General features: G+C 46.1%; 1 long non-coding RNA gene across 1 annotated transcript; it reads left to right on the top strand.

Annotated features, from left to right (window-relative positions):
- The first annotated feature begins 18,523 nt into the window (after positions 1–18,523).
- On the top strand, positions 18,524–25,581 carry LOC129463794 (uncharacterized). Its single transcript, XR_008651288.2, has 5 exons — positions 18,524–19,172; positions 21,584–21,808; positions 22,683–22,829; positions 24,920–25,142; positions 25,370–25,581. It is a non-coding gene; the product is annotated as an uncharacterized lncRNA (long non-coding RNA).
- The last annotated feature ends 571 nt before the right edge of the window (positions 25,582–26,152 follow it).

Raw genomic sequence — 26,152 nt, 5'->3', positions numbered from 1 at the left:
CATGATTTCTAGCAGTTCTTTTCTGAAACAGCCAGACAGAGATACATGTTTAAATGGTTGTCATGGAAACCAGAGTGCATAGCTCTCCTCCAAGGTCTAAAGGAAGGATGATGAAAAGTTTAAGTAATCACCATGGAAACCTAGAGCAGATTCAAGGCGAGTCAGATCCCCAGCACAGTAACCAGCAGGTAAGTCTTCAGGAACTGGGGCCCTGGTGGAAGGGTGACGCTGACTGTCCACTGTGGCTTATAGCCTCAGGGCCAGCCCAGATGCCACCTCCACAGTCATAGGCCCAGAGCTCCCCAGGGGGTCGGCAGTGAAATGAGTGTGTTCCCTCAAAGCTCAGACTTTCACTCTTCATGATTTGAGGTGGATCTTGGAGCCTCTCTTGCCTGCCCTTCCCTGTCTCTTACCTCCTTGCATCCACGGTATGATGGGAACCCACGGATGTGTTGTCACAAAACAGAACCCTATTCAGATTTGCAGGTGGGAAGACACTCAAGGCCCAGCCCTGGTTTATCTATGGACTTGACCAAGACACATCCCCTTTCATGTTCATTGATAACAAAAATGAAGCCAGAGATTCTGGCATTAAATAAACAAAAGCACTTGAAAGCACTTCCTGACTGCAGAGCTCTCTATGCAATTGTTGGTTTCTTCTATCACCATTTCCCCTCCTTGCCTGAGGTAAGCTTATTTGGGAACAGGTGGCTGACCTTAAGCCAAGTTTTAAAGTCTAGGAGTATGTAAAGGAGGTGCTGTGGAAGGGCTGTCACCTGAAGTGGAGACAGGAACTCCCCAAAGGGAGCCATGGGAATGGGACGAGTCACCCTCCTTGCTCCTGACAGGGTTATGACCCTCCAGCAACCAATTAGGGGTGGGATTCTGATGCCATGGTACATAGTGGACATACACATACTCCTGGCGATGGCAGTGATATGGGCACAGGGAGCTGTGGGGACACACTGGGGGTGGGGAGTGGATTAGTTTGTTCTCACATTGCTGTAAAGAATTACCCGAGACTGGATAATTTATAAAAGAAAGAGGTTTAATTGACACACAGTTCCACATGGCTGGGGAGGCCTCAGGAAACTTACAATCATGGTGGAAGGGGAAGTAGGCACATCTTACATGGCCGGAGAAAGAAGAGAGAGCAGGGGGAGGTGCCACACACTTTTAGACAAGCACATCTCATGAGAGATTTCACTATCCTGAAAACAGCACAAGGGAAATCCACCCCTATGATCCAATCACCTCCCACCAGGCCGCTTCTCTAACACTGGGGATTACAACCAGACATGAGATTTGGGCAGGGGCACAAATCCGAACCATATCGGGGGAATGGGGAGATATGAGACGGGCACAGGAGGAAACCCCTGATGGGCTTATCCCTACCTCTGGCTTTCCCAGAGTGTGCTGCTTCCGACCACTGCTTTGGGAGAGAGATGGGTGTAGCTCTGAATTTTAACTTCACAAACACATTCATTCAACAAGTATTGATTGAGCATCTATTATGTGCCATGCACTATTCTAAGCACTTGAGACACAACAGTGTACAAAACAGACAAGAATCCCTGTCTTTGAGGGAAGACAGACCATAAACAGCAAATACAATAGGTAAACAACATAGTATATGAGAAGGTGATTAGATGAATGGATTTAAACAAGGGTAGAACAAGTAAGGAGAATTGGGAATGCCAAGAACTAGGGGGTGGGCATTTCCAATAGATAATAAAGTGAGCAGAGTCCACCTCATTGAGAAGTCACATTTGAGCAGACTTGACAAAGGCAAGGGAGTAAGCTTTGTGGATATTTGCAGGGGGAATCTTCCACACAGAGGGGAGAAACTGTGGAAAGGCCCTAAATATATTTAAAGAGACTGGAGTGGCTGGGACTGAGTGAGCGAGGAACAGAGGTCGGAGACAAGGCCAGAAAGGGAAGGAGTGGGGTGAGTCACACAGGCCCTGGGGAGACTCTGGCTTTCAGTTTGAGTGAGATGGAGCCCATTGGTGGATCTGGAGGGCTTGGGCCTATAGTTTTATAGGATCTCCATGGCTGCTGTGAGAGAATAGGCTGAAGGGGCAGGGTGGAAGCAGGGAGACCAGCAAGGAGGTGCTTGCTGAAATCCAGAAAAGAGAAGATCGTGATTCTTACTAGATGGTAGCAGCGGTGCTGGAGAGAAGAGGGCAGGTTCTGGGCATATTATGACCGTGGAACCAACAGTAGAATGCAGGTTGTAGGAGAGAAGAGTCAAAGGTGGCCACTAGGTTTTTGGCCTGAGCAACTGCAAGGATGGATTGAGCCCCAACTGAGATGGGGAAGTTGGTGGAACAGGTTTGAGGGAGAAGATCCGGGTTTGGGGTTTGGACTTTATTTTGACTTCCATTATCTATCCAAGTGCAGGTAACCATGTGTGAGCCAAGATCATTGGAAACACCAGGCTGAGATTCAGGCAGAGACCTGGGCTAGAGATCCAAATTTGGAGCTGACAGATACCAATGATACCGGGAGGTATCAGTAAGAGAGTGATGCAGACATGGAAGCAGAGATGAACGAGGACTGAACTCTGGGGGCTCCAACATCAAGTCAGGGAGATGTGGAGGGATGAGGAAGGGAGACAGAGAAGCAGCAATCAGGGGAGAAAACGAAAACCAAGACAGGTTGGGGTTTTGAACCCAAGTGAGAGAAGTATATGAAGAAAGCCTGGGTGATTAGGTGCTTCAAATGCTGACAGCAGATGAGATGAAGATTGGTAGGTGGATTTAGCAACAGGAGGGGCACTGGTGACTCTTATGAGAGTGGTTTTGGTGGCATTGTGGGGACACAGAGTAGGTTGGAGGGGTTCCTAGAGAGAACGTGGGGAGAGGAATTGGGAAGGGTGAAGTCTAGGCAACTTTTGCCAGGAGTTTCACTCCAAAGGCTTTCTGAGCTTCAGTATCTCATCTTAGCATAGTGCCTGGCACATGGTAAATACTCAACAAAAAGTCACTAGAATGATGTTGATCTGGGCATGAATCCTTTCTACAGTCTGATTGTCTAGCTCTCAAGAGAGACTTGTTTAATGAAATCTTAACAGTTTAGATCTGTAAGCAATTGTAGTGACCTCAGCTTTCTGTGATGTGAGAAGGAAGAAGAGATGGACAGAACACTTTCTTTAGAATAAGGAGTCTGCATCCGAGTTGGAAGGGTCCTCAGAGCTCACACCCAAGATAAAAAGAAGGAGAAAACTAGGATTTCAGCCTTCTCAAAGGCTCAGAAATGCTCAGGCACCACTAGGCTGGAAGGCATCAAAAAAGAAATGGCTGGCGTCATTGTGTGGGTGGCTGACTGCTGAGTCGCTTAAAATGGTGTTAACTATTTTGTGCATTACAAATGCACCACTTGGTGAGTTCAAACCAGGCCCTTAAAGTCCAGGGGTGGGGCTGGTGAGTGGAGCTGGGAGGAGAAGGAGAGGAGGGAGAGAAGGTAACTAAAAGATAGTTACAGTTGGGAAAAAAGGGGAGATAATCCCGGCGAATGAAATATCTGGAGATCTCTAGCAAGAGTGACCCAAGTCATTACCATCCTCTCCATGATAAATACACAACCCTGACCTTCTCTGCTTCTGCCTCCTCCCCAGTGGGTGGGCTTGGCCCCGGCAGCAGGCAGGACCATCTGTGTTCGGGCTCTTCAGGGATTCCTGTCTTCTGTTGCTGCTGCTGCTGCTGCTGTTTCTGCTTTTGCTCAGGTAGGCAGGGAGCCCAACCAAAGATCCTAAAGGCAACCAAAGGCAGCAACTCAGGCAGCTTTCTCAGGTTACACCTTCTCAATGTCTTAGGGATGAATAATAACATTTCCTTTTCCTGGGATCAGAGATTTATTCTGCTCCAGGGTCAGAATCTCCCTTTGCTACTAGGCTGTCCCAGTATAAGTCCCAGAACCTGAAGGTCTTTAACAGCCCAAGTCTAGGGGATGGCAGGTGGGATCCTGGCTTTGGGGGTCAGAAAAACTGGAGTCAAGTCCCAATTCCTCCTCTTTCAGCTAAGTGACTTGGTGGGCAAATTTATCTGGGCTTGTTTCCTCATCTGTAAAATGGTGATGAGCACAATTCATACCCCATGGGATACCATGAAGACCAAATCATGTAATGCATGTGAGTGGTCCTTGACCTTGGCTACGAATGAAAGTCACTGGGAAGTGCCTAAAAAATACAGACACCTGGGCTATACCCCCTTGAATAATGGTTTTTGCTCTTGGCTGTGTATTAGAATCACTGCAGGGGCTTTTAAAAGTCTCAATGCTATTGTGAATAGTGCCGCAATAAACATACGTGTGCATGTGTCTTTATAGCAGCATGTCCAACAACGATAGACTGGATTAAGAAAATGTGGCACATATACACCATGGAATACTATGCAGCCATAAAAAATGATGAGTTCGTGTCCTTTGTAGGGACATGGATGAAACTGGAAAACATCATTCTCAGTAAACTATCGCAAGGACAAAAAACCAAACACCGCATGTTCTCACTCATAGGTGGGAATTGAACAATGAGAACTCATGGACACAGGAAGGGGAACATCACACTCCTGGGACTGTTGTGGGGTGGGGGGAGGGGGGAGGGACAGCATTAGGAGATACACCTAATGCTAAATGACGAGTTAATGGGTGCAGGAAATCAACATGGCACATGGATACATATGTAACAAACCTGCACATTGTGCACATGTACCCTAAAACCCTAAAGTATAAAAAAAAAAAAAAAAAAAAGTCTCAATGCCCAGGCCAATTAGGTCAGAATCTCTGAGCATAAAACCCAGGGAACGAGCTGTTATAAAGTCCCCAGATGATTCCAGTGGGCACCCAAGACTGAGAGCCACTGACAAACATGAAAATTACTTAAAACTAGTAAGCCGAACACATGTAAAGAATCATCGTTAGTATCAACTGAAAATTAAATGTGATAATAGTGACATTGGTTATCTGGATGGGGATTTCCAACATACTCTCGAAAGCTTCACAATATGAATATAAAGTTTAATACAGTAAGTGTGAAAAATTAAGAAGGTCTTCAAGAGACAAGTTGTTAGGAAACATCATGGTAGATTACTGTGATTAAAGAATGCCTCATACACACACAAGTCACCCACAGGTCTTCTCAAAGATAGAATCTGATTCAGCAGTTCTGGGGTCCTGCCTTTCTAACACATGCCCAAGTAATGCCCTTACTGTGGGCCCCAGGGTTAAATGCACAGGCTCTGGAGACAGATGAGGTTCATGTGCCCAGCCTTCCATAGCTGAGTTGTGAGACTCAGGGTACCATTCTTCATGTTTTCTGTCGTCAATGAACCTCCCCTCCCTGTCCCCGTTTGTGGAGAGTGCACCCCTCCTGTACTCTAATCCCGTGGCTTCGATGGGCACCGCCTAATATGACTGCCCTGCTTTTCTGGGTTAGTTGAATCGTCATTGTCCCTGAGCCAAACTGGTTCAATAGGACCCTTCCTGGGGTGGTTGAGGATCAAAAGCATCAGCCAGTCCCTGTGCAGTTTAGCAGGGCAAAGGCTCATGGCCCTCTGAGGGGAGTGGCGTGCAGAGGGAATCAGGTGAGGGAGGAACAGAGATGAAGCAGCATTGGAGTCCCTGTTCCGTGGAGCTGCTTTCCTGCCCTTCCTGTGTTATATAAGCCATCCAAAAAATTCTCCTTTTTGTTCAAGTCAGTTTGAGCTGGGTTTCTCTCAATGCAGTGGGGGGAGGGGGGGAAGGCCCCAAGAAACGCCTTAACTATTCTGTGCTTTAGTTTTCTTACCTGTGAGATGGAGTGAATAGTAAGTGGGATGTAAATCATAAGGTTGTTATGGAGATTAAATAACGTAATATATGTAAGGCACTTTGTACAGTGCCTGCCCTTAAGTAAGATTTCCAGTTAAGAAGATCCAGGGCTGGCCAGGGGTCTGCATCCATTTCAGGGATTCCTGGGATCCACGGAATGGTCCATCGTAAAGACATTAGATTCCTGGTTCAAATTTGGATCAGTCTGACCTCTTAAAGTCTACCAGGTGCTGAGGGAGTGTGTCCTCAGTCTAGTCCAGACAAACTGACTCCCACATGAATAGCACATTCTCACCCTGCCACCCTCCCCACTCCTTTGACCTGAGATCAGCTTGGTAAAGTCCATGCCCAGACATAGTGATTCACGGGGGGCTGTAAGATTGAGGGTGAGTCAGAGGCTGGGTTCTCCCTGGGCCTTTCTGGGAATTCACTTGCTCTAAGTCTATCTTCCAGAAACTTGGCATGTCTTCAGGTTCTGGGCTTTCACTGACGGCTCTCACATCCAGCATGCCTTTCTTAAAATTTTCCAAGAATTTCCAAATTCCATTTTATAAAAATGCCCCATATCAACCGTCCATGTCAATATCACTGTATATTTCACATAATGTAGCACATTAGGGGTGCTCAAACGGTATAGCCTGACATGACTTGCAGTGGATTGTGCTCTGATTTCAAGTCAACACACAGTAAGGAGCTCTCAGTGCGTGCGAAGCCCGTGGTAGGAGTGCCCTCCCTCACTCTGCCTCCCTGGCGGCCATGTGGTGTGAAGCTTACGAAACTAAAGACAAACTAAGCAGTGGAGGATGCTACATTTTTGAGCTGCACTGGGAGTTATTAGCAGAGTGTGGGATGCCTGTCGCAATGCTGACACTACCAAGGTGGGAGCCATCCGAGGACCCAACACCCCAAAAGAGCATATCACAAGCATGATAGGCGTAAAAGCAGTACCTATTACTAGAGCACTGGGCCTGTGGATGGAGCTGGAAATGACAGCTTTCATAGAATCCTAGTAGTTGAGCTAGAAATAAAAAAGTGAGAAAATGCTAATTAATAAGATCACCCCCAAGGTCACAAGAGTTTGTAACAACGTCTAAAGTATTCTTTCAAAATGCATTTCATGAGGAAGAAAGGAACCAGTTGCTCAAAAGATAGGAACGTTTCAAAAAAGCACACGTCTGTGTGGGCAGACGCGCGTGTAGGTGGCCTGGTGGAGTGTGGAGTGGGTGACGGTCTCTTCCCGTTACACTCGCTTGAGGTGAACACTAGAACAGACAATCCCCGGGTATCCTTTCTGACAAACCGTGCTCAAGTTTCTACTGGCTATTTTAGATTTTTCTGAGAAAATCTGAATGTTGCCTGCATAGCTGCAGGGCTTTTGCAGAGAAAACAATTTTTCCTTCCCTAGAAATCATTTTTAAATTGGAAGCTATGCTAAATATCATACCGGGAGGAATAAAACTGCCCCCGACCCCCGTCTTTGAAAATCTGGACTCTGGAACAAATGTGTGGGAATTAGGGAACCAGGGCTTTTGGGCAGGACCCTGAGAAAGGGCGAGGGACAGTCTTAGCTGCACGGGACCAGATTCTGTGGGGTTTGAGGAGCTCCTCTCTTCTCAGGCTACCTTTCCCAGCAGAAGTCCTTATTAGGAATATGGGTGTGGCTGGGAGCCAGTGGTTCACACCTGTAATCCCAGCACTTTGGGAGGCTGAGGTAAGAGGATTGCTTGAGCCCAGGAGTTTGAGACCAGCCTGGGCAACATAGCAAGAACCCATCTCTACAAAAATTAAAGAAATAAAAAGAATATGAGCATGTAAATTGGATAACGCCATCCCGGTGCTGTAAGTGCAACACGTTAGCTGCAAAGGATGATGCACTTGTCACTTAGCTCTCAGGCATAATGCTATGCTCAAAGGATGCTGAGAATATAGTAGCTTTTGGTTCTAACCCTCACAGAGTTTGGCAACCAGAGACCAAAAGAAACAGGAAGAGGAAAGGTAAGTAAATTCGGAGCTAAAGGACAACAGGACTGAGGGGCCAGAGGGCCAACAGTAGAGCAGAGTGGTACAGGTCCCCAGAGCTGTCCTGTGCCTCGTTTTCTCTGTTGGACAAGGCTTCCCCAGTGTGGCTTACATGGCAGTCCCCTCAAGGAGCAAGATCTTGAACACACCACTGGGGCAAGGGGCAGAACAGGGCAGCAGACCTGAGAACTCTCCCACTGGACGGCTTCTTTCTCCAAGGTGCTTTTCCACACTGCCCAGGCCAACGCCTGGCTTTGTTTTCTCTTTGATATGCAGACCGGGCCTCTTGGGCGGCACTGGCTCTGCGTCTTGGGCTTGTTCCTTCCACCGTCTGAGGCACAAGGGTCTGACTAGGGTCAGGCAGACGAGGCACACTGTCTGGGACAGTGGAGTCGGGGGCTGTCCATTCAGGGGGAAGAAACATCCACAAGCAACAGAAAGCACGGTTCTGTCAGGCTGAGTGGAAGAAGCCAGGCCAAAAAGGCCACATATTGTAGGATCCCATTCACATGAAATGGGACATAAAAGGGAAATCTATAGAGACAAAAAGTAGATCAGTGGGCCGGGTGCAGTGGCTCATGCCCATAATCCCAGCACTTTGGGAGGCTGAGGCAGGTGGATCAACTGAGGTCAGGAGTTCGAGACCAGCCTGGCCAACATGGTGAAACCCTGTCTCTACTAAAAATACAAAAATTAGCCGGCTGTGGTGGGGGCACCTGTAATCCCAGCTACTTGGGAGGCTGAGGCAGGAGAATCACTTGAACCTGGGAGGCGGAGGTTGCAGTGAACAGAAATTGCACCACTGCACTCCAGCCTGGGTGACAGAGCGAGGCTCCACCTCAAAAAAAAAAAAAAAAAAAAAGGAGATCCGTGGTTGCCTGGAGTTGGGAGTGGGGATGGGCAGGAGGGAATCTTATCAGGATCATGGAAATGTTCTAAAATTGGATTATGGTAATATTTGCACAACTCATTACACTTATAAACTGTACACTTAAATGGGTGAATTTTATGATATAAATTGTACCTCAATAAAGTTGAAGAAAAAAGAACCCTATTCTACATTCCAGCTACCCTTGAGAAACACGTCATATTACTATATATGCTTGTTTATTCAGATTATTGTTTTTTTTCTTTCTTCTTTTTTCAGATTATTGTTTTCTTTTTGTACCTAGCTTTCTTAATTCACATTTCTGTTCTATTGCAGGATTGGTACTTAATTTTCTTCTCTTTGTATTCACTTTGTTGGTTTTCATCTTTTAGACAAATGCTATTTTCTTGGCCCAATTTTTCTTTCCCTTTAATTTTCCTTTTCACTTATCAAATGTTTGGTGATGTTTCTATGTTTTTCCTTTCACTGTATTGTATTTCCCACTACTCTTTTCTTACGTATGGCTTCATAATTAAGAACCTTCTCTGCCTGGCTGAAGCCTGGTGTGTCCAGACAGAGTTAAGAGGTGTGGGCATGAGACCGTGCTCCCCCGCCGGCCGCTCTCATCACAACCATCCTCGGGACACTGCTCCCCTCCCGTTCCTTCGACTGGCATGTCCACTCTGCACGTGGTTTCTGGGCTGTCTTGACATAAAGGACACTGTGTTGCTTCTTTATGCATTTGAGAAATACAAATGTAGCTTCCCAGAGCCAATAGAAGTCTCAGGGAGTCAATCTCACATTGGTAATCACATTACTGGTCCTAAGACACTATGGCCATTTGAGTTGCCTCTTACTCCAACATGAGGAAGGAAACCCCATCTGCTATCTTCAGACTCAAAAGACACCTGGGATAAGGCCCTCCCAAGCCAATCACAGCACAAAGCTCAAACTGATTAATTTCACTAGCTTCAGAAAAACAGATGTGTACCATTCTTTATACTATTCTGTGTATTTCACGGAACATTTATTTTTGTTTTCAGCTGGGTTTGAGAAGTTATCTCCAGATCATTGGTGACTTATTAAAGAATACTTACGATTTCTTATTTATTTGACTGCTTGTGGGATATATCTGGAGAGAGACAGAGGACAGGCTGGCAAATTCTTCTTTTTCCTAGAGATAATATTTCACTCTGTCACTCAGATTGGAGTGCAGGAGTGTGACCATAGCTCCAGGTAACCTCCAACTTCTGGGCTCAAGTGATTCTCCTGCCTTAGCCTCCCAAATAGCTGAGACTACGAATGTAGACCACTGCACCTGGCTAATTTAAAGACATTTTTTGTAGAGAGGGGGTCTTGCCATGTTATCCTCAAGAGATCCTTCCTCTTTGGCTTCCCAAAGTGCTGGGATTACAGACATGAGCCACCTCATCCTACCACAAATTCTAGCTTACTTTTACTTTTTTTTTTTTAACCTGAGTAACCCAGTCTCCATGCACTTTCCAGTGGATATAGTTTACATTTGGAGAGGTCACAGCATTGTTAATGGTAATGTTTGGCATGTTCTTAATTTTGGGCATCTTCTTCCAAGTTCTAAGGGGAAAAACATAAAAATCTCAAAAGATGAGAATGACTCGCTATCGCACATCCTTCTCATTCTAACTAGGAGCCTTTTCTCGGGCTCTTTCAGGTCAGGAATCACCCCCTGCCCCCATAGCCTTCACTCATATAATTCTTCTCATTCTTGGAGGCCTCAATAATCATCCTCAGGGCCTCTCTGCATATGCCAGACCATTTGAGTTCTCTTTTTTCTGGATTCCAGAAAAGTCGAGCATGTAGCTGCCATTTTTGATGTGTGCTGCTCTCATTTTCTCATAAGATGTGTACAGCCTGAAAGCAAGTGTGCTTCCTTTAGAATCCCACAAGCCCCAGCAGTGAGCAGGACTCAACAAACTGACTGGGTGAGGGCTCCAAGGACTAACCTGTGTGTTCCAGTAAGGGCTTGAGCACCCTTTCAAAATATGATATTGCACTTTTGAATTCAGTCCCACAAAGAAGTGGACCTTGCTTGTAGTCAACATGCATGAGGGCAAATGGTGGCATCTGTGAAGTCCCATGTCATAAAAGTTCTTGAATAATTGATTAACTCAAATGAGGGCTCTGAGACAGGCTGTCCTTTCCATGGCCAAGGCAGGAACAAAGCAGTTGGTGCAATGAGGAATGATGAACTGTGGAAGACGCCATGGATGTCCACCCAACAGGCAATCTCTGCCTTCTTCCCAACAAAGTCAAGGCACAGATCTCCTAATCTCAGGGGCCTATTGTGACCCAGTTCTGGCCAGTGAAATGAAGTGAAATCAGCAGAGGAGCTCTGGGAAAACCTTTTCTTGTCTAATAAAATGTGAAATTAGTGTGAGACATACATCCTCTCTGTCCCCTCTCTGTATGTGTGTGTGTGTCTGTCTGTCTGTTTTTCCTCTCCCCTGGTTGGCCCTCTTCTTCCTGATTCCAAACACAATTCAGATGTCTGGAGCTACAGCAACCATTTTGAGACCATGAGGCCACAGTGTGAAAGATAAAAAGTCAAGATGCTAAGGATGGTGAAATGAGAGGATGAAGACTCAAAACTCTTGACTACATCATTAATCAGCTAAACCCATGTGGGCAACCACCTATATCCAGACATGTTTGTTAAAAGAAAACCCTTTTATTCTCTATGAGTCATTTTTTCCTGTTACTTAATAATAGCAAACATTTATTAAGTTCTTACTATGTGTCAAGCACTGTTCCAAGCACTTTATACCTTTATAGTTATTGATCTATTTACTCTTTTTTTTTTGAAACGGTCTTGCTCTGTGGCCCAAGCTGGAGTGCAGTGGTAGGATCTTGGCTCACTGCAACCTCCACCTCCCACGTTCAAGTGATTCTCCTGCCTCAGCCTCCCCGGTAGCTGGGATTACAGGCGCCTGCCACCACACCAAGCTAATTTTTGTATTTTTAGTAGAGACAGGGTTTTGCCATGTTGGCCAGACTGATCTCAAACTTTTGACCTAAAGTGTATGCTCCAACCACATCAGCCTCCCAAAGTGCTGGGATTACAGGCATGAGCCACGATGCCTGGCCTCTTGATCCATCTACTCTTAAACACAACTCTATGAGATAAGCACTATTCATTATTCCCTTTTTAGGGATGAGGAAATTGAGACACAGAAAGATAAGTATCTTGCCAAAGTTAGCAAGTAGCAGGATGAGGATTCAAACCCAGGCAGTCTGGATTGCAGCTTAAAACATTCATAATGGATGGATTAACTATACACAATAGTCTACAATGGACATTCCCATGGTTCAACAAATCATAGAATTGTGGGACTGTTTTAGAGTTGTGAGGGATCCTTTGAGATGAGTGAATATATTATAGTAGATATAACCTGGAATGGTGATCTCTGCCTTATGGAAACCTGTAGGCAAGATGTTTTTATACAGTTTAGCAGCAATTATGGAAATGCATTGTCTTCTTCAAGGCAGTCCCCATATTGGAATTTCCCCTTAGTAATTGTTTTCCCATTTTATTAAGCATTTCATAATAAAGTTCTTTTCCTCCGCACTTTTTAGTTGCTATCATGGCAGTACATTGTCTTGTTTAAATTGCTCATTACTTTTGACTACATTTCTTTTCTTTCTTTTTTTTTTTTGAGACGGAGACTTGCTCTGTTGCCCCCAAGCTGGAGTGCAGTGGTGCTATCTCGGCTCACTGAAACCTCTGCCTCCAGAGTTCAAGCGATTCTCCTGCCTCAGCCTCCTGAATAGCTGGGATTACAGGCGCGCACCACTGCACCTGGCTAATTTTTGTATTTTCAGTAGAGACGAGATTTCGCCATGTTGGCCAGGCTGGTCTCAAACTCCTGACCTCATGTGATCCAGCCACCTCAGCCTCCCAAAGTGCTGGGATTACAGGTGTGAGCCACCACACCCAGCCACTTTTGACTACTTTTTAAGTGTTATGTTTGTACGTTTTGATCCACTACAAAGTTATTTCTTGGTAACCTTCTGTGAATAGTAGTCTTGTCAGACACTTGGTTTCTAACCAACAATTACTCAGCACTCACTCCTGATTTGGCGTAACATTTGCTAGACTTTCTCGCCTCGTGGAGGAGTGAGGGAGAGTCTATGTGAGGACTCACTTTCTCTCCAGGTGAACTTCCTGTCAAGCTTCCTCATGCCTTGGAGATGCTTTTCCATCAGGCCTTTCTTTGCCGGATGAAGTTCTTTACTCCTGAGCTTCTTGAACATTCCACACAAGTCCCCACATCCTCTCCTCACCTATTCACACAGTCCAGAAAGTTAGAAGCTTGAGTAGGTCTCAGTCTTCACACTTCAGAACTCTCAAGATCTATGCTTTGTCTTGTTTCAGCTTTCAGATGATGGCGCCTCAGAGACTAATGCTGAGTACGTGACAACCTCCATTTTACCTGTAGAATTGTCCTTTTAAGATTTATTTTATTGTGTAAATTTACTTGGCTTCCATAACAATACCCCACAGCATCTAATCTCACTGGTTAAATGAAACATCTCTTTTTGAAAAGCAATTTTCAAGAAGCAGTTTAAAAAGTCTGATATTGTTTCTTTATGAATTGTCTGTTCTCCAACAATAGAGCAAATAATAAGTACGTCTCCTCAGCCTGCTGCTTCCTTTGTGATACTTTGAGAATCCTTCAACTCATTTTTTTGGTCAATTAATCTTCTCCCAATTGAATTTCCCTCAAATAAAATTTTTTTCTGGCCCTCTTCCACTAAGCTGTCCTTCGTTATTCACCATCTCTGTTGCCTTTCTGTAGATACAGTTAATTTCTGGGACAGAAAATGGGGCAGAAGAAAAAAACCAGCCAAGTTTACAGGCTTAGTGAGATTACGGAGATAGTGATGATGATCAGAAATCAAAGGTAACTGATTTGAAATATGCATTCGTATTTCAAGAAAGAAAACTAGGAAAAATCTTTAAACTTCTTGGAATTACTGCATGGAAATGTGGATTCAGTCACTTGTGAGTGTATTAATTGATGGGGACAAAGTCTCTAAAATAAGGACTTCATTGTAATTTATTTTTCATTCTGATAATAGTTTCTGTATTGCCCACCAATATTTCCTTAATTTAGACAAGACCCACAATCTGTTTTTTAACCTCCAGCAAGCATGAAGTAGATAGATTTCCTGGGAGACTCATGATGCAAGCTGTTCTCTTTTGAGGGCATCTACAGGAGAGATTTAAAGTCTTTCTTCTTTTTTTTTTTGTTATATAGATGAAGGCTTCCTATGTTGCCCAGGCTGGTCTTGAATGCCTGGCCTCATCTCCTTATGCGCCAGGACAACAGACCTGAGCCACCATGCCTCCCTAAAGTCTTTCTTCTATCAGTTTATTTCATCTACTGTGATACTGGTTTGGTCAGATCCAGACAACAGTTCTCCATGATGCTGGGTTGGTGAATTTGTGTCATCAGCCAATTGTTCATGTTGAACTTCATCTTTCAGCTTGTCAAAAAATAATCTAATACTTATCCAAGCACCAGCATGAATCCCTAAGGAAGCAGGATGGAGGAGGTCATCAATGCAACCAGGACCTCCAGTCCTTGCCCCTGTCTGGGACGCCCTGAGAGGCGGTGCAGAGCTGTGGGTGTGGTCTCTGAGAGCCCACTCCCACATGCCACAAGGTCGGGGGCATCTGGAAGAACCAGAACCACGGCGGTGAAAGGCCTCTGCCATGTGAGACTCTTGATCTTAGCAGAGGCACTGAGCAATTGTTTGTGTCTGTGTGCGTGTGTGTGTGTGTGTGTGTGTGTGTGTGTGTGTCATGACAAGGGCCTGTTCATTTTAGGGCAAAGCTCTAACCAGTTCATTCTTTTTTACCCAGACGCAACTGACAGATACTGTGAATTGTCCTGCTGTGACTCTTCAGAGCGACAACAATTCCTGAAACTGTTATTATCAGTACTTTTTCTTTTCTATTTTCTCCTTAAAGATGTGCTTGTATTATATCCTTTGAGCAAATGAGCAAACACCTCTACTCAAAGTGAAGCAAATCATATGAGTGATCCCGCCCGGAGGGATGTTTGTAGTGATGGGCCACAGGGCTGTTCTCAGCTGTGCCCTATTCAACTGTCTAATCCAGGACTTGGATGAACACATAGAAACACTGCTAAATTTACTGATGACACAATGCTGAGACAGACAGCAAATCTACTGCATGCCAATATTAGCGGTGAAAATTATTTTAGCCAAATAGGATAAGAATGCAAAAAGTCAATAACATGAAATTTAGCGTCAATGAAAGTTCTGGATTTAGGTTCGAAACAGGAATTTATAAGTAAAGATGTGGACTATATGGCTCGAATATGGGCCGTATTACGCCAGTGGACAAGGCGAGCTATCAGGTGCTGTGTGGCATCCAGTCCTGAGCACTCGGGCCACTGTCGGGAAGAGAAAGCCAGGACAGTGAGGCATCCTGAAACAAGGTCATATGAAGGACAGCTGAGAAAACTAAAAATGGTCACCTGTGAGAGGGAAAGCCTTAGTAGTCATTTTCAAGCTCTTGAAAATTGGACATTTTTGGACATTATGTATTGTTAATTTTTCTTTTGTTTCAAAATTTATTTTGATTTTTATTGAAATTATGTGCATTTTTTGAAATCATATGCTTTCCCAATGGGAAAGGGGAACCCTAAAACCTACACCAGATGAGGACAACACTAGAAAAAAAGATAAACTAGGAGATGCTTATGCAATGCAAAGAGACTCCTCATTTTTCTGGAAGGATTTTCCTCAGTAGTTTGTCAAACAGAAATCAATCACTTTCAGCTGAATAGTGTATCTGACAGAAGTTGGTAGGGAAGGAAAGTATTGAGGAATTTGAAGTTTTAGCGTGACCTCCTGCTAATTGAATAGCATGTCAAAAAAATAAAGCATATCTCAAATAATATTTACTCAATGGGCAAATAAGATCCTGTTTATCAAAAGTCCTTTTGTATTCAACTTTCCAGCAACACAGCCATCATGTGCAGTTGACAAGAACATATGCTCACAAGTAGTTACCTGCACATACTCCTTCAGCCATCTCTCTGGTAATGAAGAAGTTAATGTCTTACAATTAGTTTCTGAGCATTTTATAATGCTTAACTAATTATAAACTAAAAACAAAATCCCTTGAATTCAATATCTAATGAAAGACCAAGCATCCATTGACCAGCCACCCACCCTTCCTCTATCTATCCTCCATTTATTCTCCATCCTTCTCCCATTTATTCATTCATCCATCCATCCATCTATTCACCCATCATCCATGCATCCTCCAAATATTACTCATCTATCCTCCATTCATCCTCCATCTATTCATCTATCCATCCTTCATCCATCCATCATCCACCCAACTGTCCAAGGTCTCCTAGAGATTCAGAAATAAAAGCTCTATTTTCTAGGTTCTATTAATAGTAGTGCCCACTCTAGTGAGAGACACAGATTGTGGACAGAACATTCTGATTCAGGGATAAAATCTCAGTCACTGAGGTATGTACAAGACTTCATAGAGACTGCATTGTATAGAGAGGAGAAGACCTCCCTGAGGAGAAGATGCTCAGTGGAGGCCCAGAAGGGCACTACAGTCAGGCAGAGGAGGGCACCAATGCAAAAGCATGGGGCCATGAGAGAAGGGGATGCTTGTTTGATGCTCACATGCTCGAGAACATGGGGACTGAGGGGATGCGAAGGCAGCATCAGAGACGAACCAGGAAAAGTAAGCAGAGCCCCAATCCTGAAATGTTTTGTGGGTCACACTGAAGAGTTTAGGTTTTTGAGTGGGAGAGAGACATCAGCACCTCTCACAATCTTCTCTGCTACTCTCTGGTCTGAGGGAGCAGGATCATTAGAGTCATCATCCAATAGAGAAGTCGGAGCAAGTTGTCTACAGCTTAAAACCCTGCAATGGCACCACCTGCCATAAGGTCCAATATCACCTGACCCCCTCATAGCTCCCTGATCTCATTCCCTCCACTCTCAACCCACACCTATCCTGCCCCAGCCACCCCAGCCTGTGTGCTGTTCCTTGAAGCCCCCATGTATGTTCTTATCTTAGGTTATATCTCTGACTCTTCTCTCTGCAAGGAATGCCCTTTTCACAGATCCTCAGGTGGCTCACTCCTTCACCTCCTTTGGTCATATGTCAACTTCTCAGTGAGGCCTACCCTGCCTGCCCTACTGAAAACTCTATACACATGTGTGCACACCAGGAATCCTTGATCCCTTACCCTGCTTTATTTTTTCACAGCACTTACCACCTTCAAAATTATTATGATATAATTGCCTGAAGTGAGCCGAGATCGCACCACTGCACTCCAGCCTGGGTGAAAGAGCAAGACTCCGTCTCAAAAAAAAAAAATTATTATGATATAATTATGTTTATTGTCTTTCTCCTTCCACTAGTCTGAAGGTTGAGGTTTCTGTTTTGTTCACTGACCCCCAAGCACCTAGGACAAAACCTCACACATGTAGATGCTCAATCAATGTTTGCTGAATGAACATGAGATTAGATTCATTTTCTCTTTTTACAAAAACCACCCAGTGAAAATATGAAGAGCGATGTGCAAGGATTTGAAATTGGGCCTGGTAAGACCATTTAGAAGTTTGTTGCTGTGATGATGCTGATAGATTGAATGAAGCAGTTGCCATAGGGAAGGACAGGAGGGTGGGGAGGGCATGGGCTAGAGTTATTAAGGAGATAGAATTGTCAGGACTTGGTGGCTAAGTACAGGCTTGTGCCTCATAATGATGCTTCAGTCAGTGATGGACAGCATATACGACAGTGGTCTCATAGATTATGCAGCATATATAGAAACGTGACAAATGGCATTTGATAATGGCATCACAGATGAAGTAGGGGAAATGAATGATATTCAGCAATGGTGCTGGGATACTTGGTTTCTCATATAAAAATATACATAAATAAAAATACGTATGCAATCTAGGTTCATGTGAGTTTGCCCTATGATGTTTGCACATGATGAAATTGCCTAAAGACACATTTCTCAGAACGTATCTCTGTGATTAGTGACACACGACTGTCTCTGGATATGGGATAAAAGCAGCTAGGATGACTTAGCTGGCATGCACCACAGGGCAGTGGTGGTGCCATTCACAGAGTCGGAGGGGGAGAGAAGAGATGCTATTTTTGGTGGATGGCAAAGGCATGATGAGGTTAGTTTCACACATGCTGTCCCTTGGTTCTCCGCGGGACAACTGAGTGGACGCAGAATGTCTTTATATATTACAGTGTGCATATTGACTTTACAATTTCTTTCTTTTCCTCCTGGACAGCCACTACCAAGCACATGTAATATGCCTTGAATATCTACCAAAATAAAAATAACCAACCACAATAATTCACTTCTTATAGTCATTGGCCTTCCTTCTGGTCCTGTTTGAGACTTAAAAAAAATCACTGTATAAGGTAAAAACCACGTCTTTACCCATTGTCTGTTTTCACACTGACATCCGGAGAGTCTTATGCCACAACACCCTCAGACGCTATCTAACGTTTCCTAAAACGATGATGTCCTTAGCTAGTTTACCTCAGACAGAAGCAAATTCACAGCAATCCGATTCTTAGGGAAACCACTAGATTTTTTTAAAAAAGAAAATAGCTGGCAAGAATCTGGCTTCTCTGTAGTTTCTCCAAGCAGTAACCTTCTCTCACGACAAACTGTACCCACTTGCTAGAGACTCAGCAACTTGGTTTTTCCCATTCTGCGTGGCTCCCAGATGGCCACCAGCTGGCCGGAGCTATTTCCTGCATTCTAATCCCTTTCTGCGTCCTCCTGGTTCTCTTTTTGATCTCCCACGTCTGTCCCCTCCTCCTTCTAACACCCACCGTACTATACCCCGCTTTGGAAGCACCTATTTTCTAAGAAAATCTTGAGGAATTTTTTGGAGGCATTACGTCTTTTTTTGTTTTGAAACTTTTGGATTGTAAGGAAAACCAGCTGCAGACCAAGCCAGAGGCCCCAGCTCTGCCCCATCAGCAGAAGGACAGCTGTCTCTAAGGGCAGGACAAGGACCCCCGCCTTGCAGAGGCCATGGCAGACTGTTTTGTGACAAGGCCGTTGGGGGACAGATGGAGCTGACATCCTCCAGAAATTAGGCTTCAGTCTTTCAGCTGCACTCCTCTTCCTTCAAAATCGTGGCAAGGAGACGCCTATTCCCCCGGCGTACTCACGGACCAGCGAGAGCCACTGGGAGATGCATCACTGGATCCCATCTAAGCACTTTTTGTTCCATCTCTCTGTGACCAGAGTATTGTACCACAATCCCAGTTGTTTGCAATAAATGGCTTGTCTTGATTTTCCAGATTATAGCTAGAAGATTGCCTCAAACGATGAACTGTAGAATGGAGCAGGATGTCTGTGTGTCTGCGTCTTCATCTGGGTTTTTCAGGCCAGTGAGTGTCGGGTCTGCGTCTTGGAGGAAAGGGCTTTGGTGGGGTCTCCATTAAGACCTCTGTACAGGGAGGGTTTCTGTAGAGGAGCATGTCTGACTGGGTGGTGGTAGGAGATTCCCAGGTGAGGCGTGGAGGCTACTGGTATGCCGGCTAGTGTCAATGCCTGTGTGTGCATAGGGGTCTGTGTGGGTGACTGTGGCTGTGTGCACAGGGGGTTTATGTGTGTGTGTATTTGCACAGGGGGTCTATGTGTGTGTGCGCACACATGGGGTCTGTGTGGGTGACTGTGTGCGTATGCACAGGGTGTGTGTGTGGGTGACTGTGTGTGTACATGGGTGTGTGTGCACGCAGAGGGGGTCTGTGTGGGTGACTGTGTGTGTGCACAGGAAATCTGTGTGGGCAAGTGTGTGTGTGCACAGGGGACCTGTGTGGGTGACTGTGTGTGTGTGCACAGGAGGTCTGTGTGGGTGACTGTGTATGCGCACAGGGGGTCTGTGTGTGTGCACAATGGTTCTGTGTGGGTGATTGTGTGTGTGCACAGTGGGTCTGTGTGGGTGACTGTGTGTAGGGCGGGTCTGTGTGTGTGTGCACAGGAGGTCTGTGTGGGTGACTGTGTGTAGGGGGGGTCTGTGTGTGTGTGCACAGGGGGTCTTTGTGGGTGACTGTGTATGTGTGTAGGGGGTCTGTGTGTGTGCATGCACAGGGGGTCTGTGAGGGTGATTATGTGCATGTGTGCACAGTGGGTCGGTGTGGGTGACTGTGTGTGTGCACACAGGGGGTCTGTGTGGGTGACTGTGTGTAAGGGGGTCTGCGTGTGTGTGCACAGGGGTTCTGTGTGGGTGACTGTGTATGTGTGTAGGGGGTCTGTGTGTGGGTGACTGTGCGAACAGGGGGTCTGTGTGTGTGCACAGGGATTTGTGTGGGTGACTGTGTGTGTGCACAGATCTGTGTGGGTGATGATGTGTGTGTGCACAGGGGGTCTCTGTGTGTGTGCACAGGGGGTCTGTGTGTGTGTGTGCACACAGGGGGTCTCTGTGTGTGTATGCACAGGGTGTGTGTGTAGATGACAGTGTGTGTACACAAGTGTGTGTGCACAGGAGGTCTGTGTGGGTGACTGTGCATGTGTGCACAGAGAATCTCTGTGGGCAAGCGTGTGTGCACAGGGGGTCTGTGTAGGTGACTGTGTGTGTGTGTGTATGGGGGTCTGTGTGTGTATGCATGTGCACAGGGGGTCTGTGTGATGGTGTATGGGGGTCTGTGTGTGTGTGCACAGGGGGTCTGTGTGAGTGACTATGTGCATGTGTGCACAGTGGATCTGTGTGGGTGATTGTGTGTGTGCACAGGGGGTTTGTGTGGGTGACTGTGTATGGCTGTGGGGCGGGTCTATGTGTGTGCACAGGGGGTCTGTGTGGGTGACTGTGTATGTGTGTAGGGGGTCTGTGTGGGTGTCTGTGTATGTGCATGGGGGTCTGTGTGTGCATGCACGGGGGTCTGTGTGGGTGATTATGTGCATGTGTGCACAGGGGGTCTGTGTGGGTGACTGTGTATGGCTGTGGGGGGGTTTGTGTGTGTGCACAGGGGGTCTGTGTGGGTGACTGTGTATGTGTGTAGGGGGGTCTGTGTGTGTGCATGCATGGGGGTCTGTGTGGGTGATTATGTGCATGTGTGCACAGTGGGTCGGTGTGGGTGACTGTGTGTGTGCGCACAGGGGGTCTGTGGGTGTGTGTGCACAGGGGATCAGTGTGGGTGACTGTGTGTGTGTGCATGTGCACAGTAGATCTATTTGGTTGGCTGTGTGTATGTGCACAGGGGATCTGTATAGGTGACTCCGTGTGTGCACATGGGGTCTGAGTTTGTATGCAGGTGCATATTTGTGTACCTGGCATTGTGAGGGTATGTGGGGTGTGGTGGAGGTGTGTGGGTTGCTTTGGAGGGGTATCTGTTCTGTGGTGGGTTTTGTGGGGTGACGTGAGGAGATGAGCTGGGGCAAGTGACACAAGGGGATCTGTGGAGGATGTGTTGGGGTGTCTGCCAGGGTGTTGGATGTACTTTGAGATGTTTTGGGGTACGTTGGGGGTACCTGTGAAGGTGTCTGTGTGGGTGTCAGTGGGGATCTTGTGGACGTCTATGTGGTGGTGTGTGTGGCTTGTGAGTTGTATTGGTGAGGGTGATTGTGGGGCATCTGTAGGGCGTCTTTGGAGTGAGTCTAGAGTTTCTATAAAGTGGCTGTGCAGATATTCATGGGATGCCTGTGGGGCATCTGTGAGGGTCTATGCATTTGGGTTTGGGGATTTTTGTGGGGTGTTTCTGGCTCTCTATGGGTCTGCCCTGTGGACAAGTGCCTGTGAAGGTGGTCTGTGTACCTGGGAAGTGACTTCTGTGGCTTTTCTGTGTGCTCTGCCTATGGGTAGCTGTGTCTGTGAACTTAGCTCCATGAAAGCAAGAAGGCTATGAGAATTCCGCCAGGGACAAGCCTGGCCTTGGCGCTTCACTGTCCTAGCGTGTGTCTGGCCCTCCCGTTCCTGGCCAAGGCCCACAGCCACCACAGATGACCTGCTGATGCCTTTGCTGAAATCAGTGGCCACTGGCCAACAGCTTGGCAAGAGTGTCAGCTCCCTCCCGACACGAAATCAGAGGTGAGTCACTCCTGATCCCAGCCTGTGTGGTCACTTGCTGTGTGGCTCTCACACCGATTCCCAGGGCACCTGCAAACATCCCCGTGGATGTCCCAGCCTGTAAAACCATGCACCTGTCACCTCCAGAACAAATGTGTTGGGGCTGAGGAGGGAGTGCGTCACGCCTTTTCCTGCCATCTTCCCGATGATGTAAAAGAGCAAGAGGCACTTGAATTTCGATCTGCTGTTCTCCAAAGGGACTCATTCCCTCCCTTTGAAATGAGACGTCTCAAAGATCACACTTTAAATTTTACCCGGAAACTTAAAATAAACCAATGATCATTCTATTTAGAAGAATCCCGGGTCTCCTCATCCACAGACCATCATAGGTGAATCGGTATTTATATTTATATTTGATGTGCAGCGTTGGCGCTTGGTATGAACAATTAGATCCTTTCAGCATCTCCAGGAGGCAGCTTGCATTGCTCCCAGGAAAGCTGAAGCTGAAGGAGGTCACACTCCTGCCCAGGCTCCACATGGGCCTGCATCCCAGAGCAGCCTTATCCACATGGGGTGCTCCCGGGCCCCTCCATTCAGGGGGTCTCCAAGGCCCTCAGGGTTTTCTCTCAGCTAGCTCATTACAGGAGTGTACACAGAGTCCCAAGCAAAAGCAGGCGCTGGCAACGAGGCCGGCAAGTGAGCTTCTCGTGATCCTGAGCAGTACAGCTGCACTTGCCTTGAGGGCAGCGAGATGCTATTTTAAGCCGCCCTTGAATTGCCATCACAAAGTGATTTTAGCCAGTCTTGCCTTTTTGTTTGAAAAAGGTATTATTTTGCTAACTTCAAAGACAAAAGTCAAGAATGTTTATTCCTTACCCTTTCCTATTCATTTCAGGAAAACGCCTCTAGTTTCCAAGAAGCACACAGGGAGCTACTTCTTTACCGCTTGCTCCTGCAGGGTTTCGCTCCCCGAGCCCCGCTCTGCAGGTGCTGGTTTGCCTTCTGAGCCCTGTCCTAACGACACCCTGCGCGTCGCCTCCTGGTGAGTGAGCTGGGGGACTTCTCCTTCTGGATACATCTGAATCACCTCATTCGCATCTCAAGGCTCTCTGGGAGGAAAGCTGGTGCAGGAACTAGTGTCTTAGGATTATGAGGGAGGACGTGGAGGCAGAGGTGAGGACAGGGCTAAAGCCAAGCTGCAGGGAGCCTTTGGGCAGGAAGCGGAGCTTCGGGCTCTTAGGCGTGTCCTCGCACTCTCTCCCGTTGCCCCCAGCAATGGAGCGATGCGTGTCTCCGAGGTACGAGGTGCTCTTCTCTCTAGCAGTGTAAGATCTGTTGGAAAGATGAGACATATCTACAAAACCTGACCATGAAGGGGTGACTGAGAAAGGCCTTGGGAGTTGCCGAGAAGGAGCATTACAGAACGAGCCTGTGTCCTGTGATCAGGGACGTTTTTTGAAAGCAAGGGGATTAGATCTGAGCACCAAAGATGGGAGAGGAATTTGAAAAGCTGGGATGGAGGGAAGGACACATTCTCGTTGCAAAGTTTGTAAGACAAGATGCTGAGGAAGGTAAGCACAGGCAGGCTCTGTAGAGAGCCCACTCCAGGGCCCATGAGGAGGCGGATTCGGCAGGCTGGGCTGTGGCACAGAGGAGCGGAAAGAAGGTAGGGGTCGGGTGCAGTGACTCATGCCTGTAATCACAGCACTTTGGGAGCCCAAGGCAGGAGGATTGTTTGAGGCTAGGAGTTTGAGACCAGCCTGTGCAACATAGTGAGACCCTGTCTCTACCAAAAAAAAAAAAAAAAAAAAAGTAATTAGCCAGGCACAGTGTCATGTACCTGTAGTCCCAGCTACTCGAGAGGCTGAGCCCAGGAGTTCAAAGCTGTAGTGAGCTATGATGGTGCCACTGCACTCCACATTCCAGTCTGGGTGACAGAGCTAGACCCTGTCTGAAGAAAAAAAAAAAAAAAAGAGAAAGAAATAAAACAAAAGGGAGAGGCAGCAGGAAAAGAGAATAAGAGAATTCTCTGATATCAAAGGGGTTTTCACATCATCAGCAAAAATTCCCAGGGGACATACAGTGTGTTGTTTCCTTGATATTTTATTTTTTAGGCTATGTGGCAAAGACTGGCAAATTATTCACCAAGCCCATTTCCCTTTCTGTGCTGTTCAACTTCCCCAGCTTCTGTGGCAATTAGGGTGGCCATGTGACTGACTTCTGGAGTATGAGCAGAAGTGACGCACAGCACTGTAGGCATAGCACATAAAATCACCCTGCATGACCACCCATTCCATCTCTTCCCCAGAATGCTACCTGCTGCGGAGGACCCAAAGCCCTAGTGGGGAGCCTGGGTCCCCAAATCACCCACCAAATGCATGCAAGGAGCTGTTACATGAGCAGAAAGTGAATTTCTATTGTAAGAAGCCACTAAACTTGGGAGTTATTCGTTATAGCAGCTTGCCTGCCCCAACTAATACAGACTGATTCATACTAATATGTTATATCTGATTCTCTTAACATTTTATGTTAAGCTGAAATGTTCATCCTGACATTTGCTATGACTAGTTTAGGTTTCATGCCTCTATCCCCTGAACCAGGCAGAATGCTTTGTTGCATTCAATGCACCAACCCTGGAGGTCCACAATGGTATTGCACCATGATGGAAGAATATCGGAGCAAAGCTGGGAAATGGACACACCAGGGGGAGCGAATGTGATGTTATAATCTGAGGAAATTAGAAAGGAGAAGAAAAAGCAAATCCCAGTCCTAAACCATCTTGAGAACATTTGCTAGTTTATTCCTTTACCCCATGGCAACAGTTACATAAAGTGATTATGTCCTTGCTTTAAAAAAGTGCTATTCCTCTTCTTTAGAAATTACATTTAAACTTCAATATTTACCTTAATAGTTCACTTACAGATGCCAGAAGCAGAACGGTCACACATCCCTGCAACACAATTTGAAAAAGAAAAGAAAAATAAATTTCTTGCAGAAGTAAAAACACAACATATTCCATTTATTTCCCACACACTAAAATCTTGTCCTCTCTCAGTAGAAACAACAAGCAATATTTTGCTGTGGAAAAGGCAGTGGAGAGTTTTCCAGGCTTCTCTGTTTCTCCCCAAACAGATGGGCTTTCACATGCAAGAGACACCGGAGCTGCCATAACCTTGAGTGGACGTGAGCTTGGCCAGATTTCACTGTCCAAATGCCAGGACCCAGGGCCCCGGGGAGGTCCCTGGTGCATGCGGCTGTGCTCTTGGAGGATCTTGATCACTCCGGCACATTCCTTGCAGCAGTCTGCACTTGGAACAGCATTTGATGTGGAAGGAAACACTAGTATAATATCAAGGTGTGTATAATTGCAAAACTTGCTGTCTCCGGTGTGAAATAAATTCTGCTAATCTGTTGGTAGGAGCTATCATAGTATTTTTTTGGTATCAATGTGACTGGAGACTATATCCCTGAATAAGTGCCAGGCACTGGGTCTGAACTAGCTAAATGCTTTGCATGTGTTATTTCATTAAATCGTCACAATAATCCTATGGAGTCGGTAATTTTATTATTTCCATTTTACAGGTGAGGAGACTGAGGCAGAAAGAGGCTGAAGGATGTGCCCAAGGGAACAGAAGTCATGAGTAGCAGAGCTGGGCTTGCTAAACATCGTGTGGTCTTCAAGCTCAGGTCCATCGGCACTGGAACAAGCCAGGGTATTAGTTGAGTTCACAGTAGGTCATGTCATTTTCCTGCCAAATTATCTCAGTCTGGGTACAAATAAAATCTCAATCTGCTGCTTTTTTTTTTTTAACCTCAGTATGACATATACCAAAAATTCTGTGTCAAGTGTGTCTTATATAAGATTTTTCCAGTGCACAATCTATTAATGGGAATTGCATCAGCATCATTGGGTTCTGTCACTTTTTCATGCCATTATAGCACCATTTAGAAGCTCATTTAACTTCACAAAGTCACCATATACTGTTCCCTTCCCTCCATGTCTCTCTTCCTTAGCTAACGTGCCATTTTCTCACTCCACACTCCCTCATTAGAGCCTGGCAATCTGGCTTCTCTCCCTGATCCTCCATTGACATTTTTCTCACCACTGGTTCCATTTCTAATAAATCGCATGGGGTTTTCTCAGTCTCTCTTCTTCCTTGAGCTCCCTGGATGTTCAGCTGCTAATCACCTCTTCCCTCCAGACATCTCCCTTGGCTTCCCTCCAGACATCTTCTCCCTTGGCTTCTGCTGGCTCCTTTCCTCTCTGTTACCCCAACACTTCCTCCCTCCAGTGCTCTTCGAGTCTTACTGCTGAGCAGTCTTCCCTAAGCCAAGGATATTCATGACTACATCTCTCCCTGAATC

The sequence above is a fragment of the Symphalangus syndactylus genome, chromosome 15, assembly GCF_028878055.3.
Source record: "Symphalangus syndactylus isolate Jambi chromosome 15, NHGRI_mSymSyn1-v2.1_pri, whole genome shotgun sequence".
Classification (NCBI taxonomy): domain Eukaryota; kingdom Metazoa; phylum Chordata; class Mammalia; order Primates; family Hylobatidae; genus Symphalangus; species Symphalangus syndactylus.
The sequence above is the reverse complement of the archived record's forward strand: the minus strand, read 5'-3'. Positions and strand labels throughout refer to the sequence as shown.